At 42.2% G+C, this 5,498-nt stretch overlaps 1 non-coding gene across 1 annotated transcript; it reads left to right on the plus strand.

The window, feature by feature from the left end:
* The first annotated feature begins 4,987 nt into the window (after positions 1-4,987).
* On the plus strand, positions 4,988-5,091 carry LOC112767990 (small nucleolar RNA R71). The gene has a single exon (XR_003185430.1). It is a non-coding gene; the product is annotated as a small nucleolar RNA R71 (small nucleolar RNA).
* The last annotated feature ends 407 nt before the right edge of the window (positions 5,092-5,498 follow it).

A 5,498-nucleotide genomic window follows, 5' to 3' on the forward strand; every position in this document is an offset into this window, starting at 1 on the left:
AACATCCCTAAAAGTGACTAGATCCTACTAAAAACATACTAAAAACAATGTCAAAAAGCGTATAAATTATCCGCTCATCACAACACCAAACTTAAATTGTTGCTTGTCCCCAAGCAACTGAAAATCAAATAGGATAAAAAGAAGAGAATATACTATAAATTCCAAACTATCAATGAAACAGAGCTTCAATTATATGAGCGGGACTTATAGCTTTTTGCCTCTTGAATAGTTTTGGCATCTCACTTTTTCCATTGAAGTTTAGAATGATTGGCATCTATAGGAACTTCAGATTTCGAATAGTGTTATTGACTCTCCTAGTTCAGTATGATGATTCTTGAACACAGCTTCTTTATGAGTCTTGGCCGTGGCCCTAAGCACTTTGTTTTCCAGTATTACCACCGGATACATAAATGCCACAGACACATAACTGGGTGAACCTTTTCAGATTGTGACTCAGCTTTGCTAAAGTCCCCAATTAGAGGTGTCCAGGGTTCTTAAGCACACTCTTTTTTTGCTTTGGACCTTTGACTTTAACCGCTCAGTCTCAAGTTTTCACTTGACACCTACACGCCACAAGCACATGGTTAGGGACAGCTTGGTTTAGCCGCTTAGACCAGGATTTTATTCCTTTAGGCCCTCCTATCCACTGATGCTCAAAGCCTTGGGATCCTTTTTATTTGCCCTTGCCTTTTGGTTTTAAGGGTTATTGGCTTTTTCCGCTTGCTTTTTCTTTTTCTTTCTATTTTTTTTTTCGCCTAAATTTTTTTTTCTTTTTTTTTTTTCTGCAAGCTTTGTTCTTTGCTGCTTTTTCTTGCTTCAAGAATCATTTTTATGATTTTTCAGATTATCGAATAACATGTCTCCTAGTCATCATTCTTTCAAGAGCCAACATATTTAACATTCTTAAACAACAGCTTCAAAAGACATATGCACTGTTCAAGCATTCATTCAGAAAACAAGAAGCATTGTCACCACATCAATATAATTAAACTAAGTTCAAGGATAAATTCGAAACTCATGTACTTCTTGTTCTTTTGAATTAAAACATTTCTCATTTAAGAGAGGTGATGGATTCATAGGACATTCATATCTTTAAGACAAAGTTACTAACTACTAATGATCATGTAATGGGGACACAAACATAGATAAGCACATAGAAAACGAAAAACAGAAGAACAAGGAATGAATCCACCTTAGTGATGGTGGCGTTTTCTTCTTGAGGAACCAATGATGTCCTTGAGCTCTTCTATGTCTCTTCCTTGTCTTTGTTGCTCCTCCCTCATTGCTTTTTGATCTTCTCTTATTTCATGAAGCATGATGGAGTGCTCTTGATGTTCCACCCTTAGTTGTCCCATATTGGAACTCAATTCTTCTAGGGAGGTGTTGATGTGCTCCCAATAGTTTTGTGGAGGAAAGTGCATTTGAGGCATTTCCGGAATCTCATGGTGATGAGCTTCTTGCGCCTCTTGAGCTCCATGATTGGGATCTCTTGCTTGCTCCATCTTTTTCTTAGTGATGGGCTTGTCCTCTTTGATGAGGATATCTCCCTCTATGTCAATCCCAGCTGAATTGCATAGGTGGCAAATGAGGTGAGGAAAGGCTAACCTTGCCATGGTGGAGGACTTGTCAGCCACCTTGTAGAGTTCTTGAGGTATAATCTCATGAACTTCCACCTCTTCTCCAATCATGATGCTATGGATCATGATGGCCCGGTCTATAGTAACTTCAGACCGGTTGCTAGTGGGAATGATTGAGCATTGAATAAACTCCAACCATCCTCTAGCTATAGGCTTGAGGTCCAATCTTCTTAGTTGAACCGGCTTGCCTTTGGAGTCAATCTTCCATTGAGCTCCTTCTACACATATGTCCATAAGGACTTGGTCCAACCTTTGATCAAAGTTGACTCTCCTTGTGTAGGGGCGTGCGTTCTCTTCCATGTATGGCAAGTTGAACGCCAACCTTACATTTTCCGGACTAAAATCCAAGTATTTCCCCCGAACCATTGTAACATAGTTCTTTGGATCTGGGTTCTTACTTTGATCATGGTTCTTGGTGATCCATGCATTGGCATAGAACTCTTGAACCATTAGGATGCCGACTTGTTGGATGGGATTTGTTAGAACTTCCCAACCTCTTCTTTGAATTTCATGTCAGATCTCCGGATACTCATTTCTTTTGAGTTTAAAAGGGACCTCAGGGATCACCTTCTTCTTGGCCACAACATCATAGAAGTGGTCTTGATGGGCTTTGGAGATGAATCTTTCCATCTCCCATGACTCGGATGTGGAAGCTCTTGTCTTCCCTTTCCCTCTTCTAGAGGATTCTCTGGTCTTAGATGCCATCAATGGTAATGGAAAAACAAAAAAGCTATGCTTTTACCACACCAAACTTAGAATATTGCTCGCCCTCGAGCAATAAACAAAAGAATAGTAGAAGAAGAAGAAGAAATATGGAGAGGGAGAGGGAGATGTGGTTTCGGCCAAGAGGAGTGTAGAGGGGTGTGTTGTGTGAATTTGAGGAAGAATGGAGGTCTTTATATAGGGAAGGGAGGGGGGGTATTGGTTCAGCCATATGGGTGGGTTTGGGTGGGAAATTGGTTTTGAATTTTGAAGGTAGGTGGAGTTTATGAGGTAGGTTTATGGGGAAGAGGAGATGGATTGTGAGTGGTGAAGGTTTAGTGGGGAAGAGAGAATGAGGTGATTGGTGAGGGGTTTTTAGGGAAGAGTGTTTATGGGGTTGTGTGAAAGAGAGTGGTGAGAAGAAATGAGTGGAGGTAGGTGGGGATCCTGTGGGGTCCACAGATCCTGAGTGGATCCTGTGGGGTCTACAGATCCTGAGTAGATCCTGTGGGGTCCACAGATCCTGAGGTGTTCAAGGATTTACATCCCTGCACCCATTAGGCATGTAAAAATGCCTTTGTATCCAACTCTGGGCGTTCAGCGCCAGGTTGGTGGCCATTTTGGGCGTTCAACGCCCATTTGTGTGCCATTTCTGGCGTTGAACGCCAGAACCATGCCTGTTCTGGCGTTCAGCGCCCAGAAGCTGCCCATTTTGGGCGTTCAGCGCCAGAACCATGCTTTGTTCTGGCGCTGAACGCCAGACAGATGCTCCTCCAGGGTGTGATTTTTCTTCTATTGTTTTTGATTCCGTTTTCAATTTTTCTATTTATTTTGTAACTCCACATGATCATGAACCTAAGAAAACACGAAAAACAATAAAAATAAGAATTAGATAAACATTGGGTTGCCTCCCAACAAGCGCTTCTTTAATGTCAATAGCTTGACAGTGGGCTCTCATGGAGCCTCACAGGTGTGCAGAGCTTTGTTGAAACTCTCCAACACCAAACTTAGAGTTTGGATATGGGAGTTCAACACCAAACTTAGAGTTTGATTGTGGCCTACCAAACTTAGAGTTTGACTGTGGGGGCTCTGGTTGACTCTGCTTTGAGAGAAGCTTTTCAAGCTTCCTTTCCATGGTTGCAGAGGGAGATCCTTGAGTTTTGAATACAAGGGAGTTCTCATTCCATTGAAGGACTATTTCACCTCTGTCAACATCAATCACAGCTCTTGCTGTGGCCTGGAAAGGTCTTCCTAGGATGATGGATTCATCCTCTTCCTTTCCAGTATCCAGGACTATGAAATCAGTAAGTATGTAAAGGCCCTCAACCTTTACTAATACATCTTCTACTTGTCCATAAGCCTGTCTTCTTGAGCTGTCTGCCATCTCTAGTGAGATTTTAGCAGCTTGCACCCCATAGATTCCCAGTTTCTCTATTACAGAGAGGGGCATGAGGTTTATTCCTGAACCAAGGTCACACAGAGCCTTAAAGATCATGGTGCCTATGGTACAGGGTATTATGAACTTTCCAGGATCCTGTCTCTTCTGAGGCAATGTCAGTTGATCCAGATCACTTAGTTCATTGATGAACAAGGGAGGTTCAACTTCCCAAGCATCAATGCCAAACAATTTGGCATTCAGCTTCATGATTGCACCAAGAAACTTGGCATTTTGCTCTTCAGTGACATCCTCATTCTCTTCAGAAGAGGAATACTCATCAGAGCTCATGAAGGGCATAAGGAGGTTCAATGGAATCTCTATGGTCTCTAGATGAGCCTCAGAGTCCTTTGGCTCCTCAGAGGGAAGCTCCTTATTGATCACTGGACGTCCCAGGAGGTCCTCCTCCTTGGGATTCACGTCCTCTCCTCTCCTCAGATGTTCGGCCATGGCGCTTATGTCAATGGCCTTGCACTCTCCTTTTGGGTTCTCTTCTGTATTGCTTGGGAGAGTACTAGGAGGGATTTCAGTGATCCTTTTACTCAGCTGGCCCACTTGTGCTTCCAGATTTCTAATGGAAGACCTTGTTTCATTCATGAAACTTACAGTGGCCTTAGATAGATCAGAGACTAGATTTGCTAAATTAGAAGCATTTTGTTCAGAGTTCTCTGTCTGCTGCTGAGTTGATGATGGAAAAGGTTTGCTATTGCTAAACCTGTTTCTTCCACCATTATTAAAGCCTTGTTGGGGCTTTTGATCCTTCCATGAGAAATTTGGATGATTTCTCCATGTTGAGTTATAGGTGTTTCCATAAGGTTCACCTAAGTAATTTACCTCTGCTATTGCAGGGTTCTCAGGATCATAAGCTTCTTCTTCAGAAGATGCCTCTTGAGTACTGTTGGATGCAGCTTGCATTCCATGCAGACTCTGAGAAATCATATTGACTTGCTGAGTCAATATTTTGTTCTGAGCCAATATGGCATTCAGAGTATCAACTTCAAGAACTCCCTTCTTCATAGGCGTCCCATTGCTTACAGGATTCCTTTTAGAAGTGTACATGAACTGGTTATTAGCAACCATGTCAATGAGTTCTTGAGCTTCTGCAGGCGTTTTCTTTAGGTGAATGGATCCACCTGCAGAGGTGTCCAGTGACATCTTTGATAGCTCAGATAAACCATCATAGAATATATCCAGGATGGTCCATTCTGAAAGCATGTCAGATGGACACTTTTTGGTCAACTGTTTGTATCTTTCCCAAGCTTCATAGAGGGATTCACCTTCTTTCTGTCTGAAGGTTTGAACATCAGCTCTAAGCTTGCTCAGCTTTTGAGGAGGAAAGTACTTGGCTAAGAAAGCCGTGACCAGCTTATCCCAAGAGTTCAGGCTGTCTTTGGGTTGAGAATCCAACCATAATCTAGCTCTGTCTCTTACAGCAAAAGGGAAAAGCATGAGCCTGTAGACTTCAGGATCTACTCCATTAGTCTTAACAGTATCACATATCTGCAAGAATTCAGTCAAGAACTGAAAAGGATCTTCAGATGGAAGTCCATGAAACTTGCAGTTCTGCTGCATCAGAGAAACTAATTGAGGTTTCAGCTCAAAGTTGTTTGCTCCAATGGCAGGAATGGAGATGCTTCTTCCATGTAAATTGGAATTAGGTGCAGTGAAGTCACCAAGCATCTTTCTTACATTATTATTATTTTCGGCTGCCATCTCCTCTTCCT

The sequence above is a fragment of the Arachis hypogaea genome, chromosome 17, assembly GCF_003086295.3.
Source record: "Arachis hypogaea cultivar Tifrunner chromosome 17, arahy.Tifrunner.gnm2.J5K5, whole genome shotgun sequence".
NCBI lineage: Eukaryota > Viridiplantae > Streptophyta > Magnoliopsida > Fabales > Fabaceae > Arachis > Arachis hypogaea.